Source organism: Sinocyclocheilus anshuiensis, unplaced genomic scaffold (genome assembly GCF_001515605.1).
Source record: "Sinocyclocheilus anshuiensis isolate Anshui unplaced genomic scaffold, SAMN03320099.WGS_v1.1 scaffold185, whole genome shotgun sequence".
In the NCBI taxonomy this organism is placed as follows: Eukaryota; Metazoa; Chordata; class Actinopteri; order Cypriniformes; family Cyprinidae; genus Sinocyclocheilus; species Sinocyclocheilus anshuiensis.
In genome coordinates, this window is record NW_015539887.1 from 2319658 (window position 1) to 2319958 (window position 301).

Genomic DNA, 301 nt, shown 5'->3' on the forward strand with positions numbered 1-301 from the left:
CAAGTGGACCATTGACACTCCTAATTGAGATTGTAGATAGAGTGTCAATGGTCCATTTGAGAGATAGGTGGCAGTATTGCACTTATAAGTCTGCGATCTGCCATAAAGCAAGAAGAAGAAGAAGATGCCTCACGCGCCTGCTGTTGAGAACGCGCTCAGGAGGACGCGCTCAGGACAGTTCGAGCAGTTCGGACACTGTGTGAATCAGAGGTAAAAAACCATATAAATATTCTTCAGTTTCTTGCACAGACCGATCATTTTGTGTCTTTACACATCAATGTATCGTCACGAGCCGCAGGGT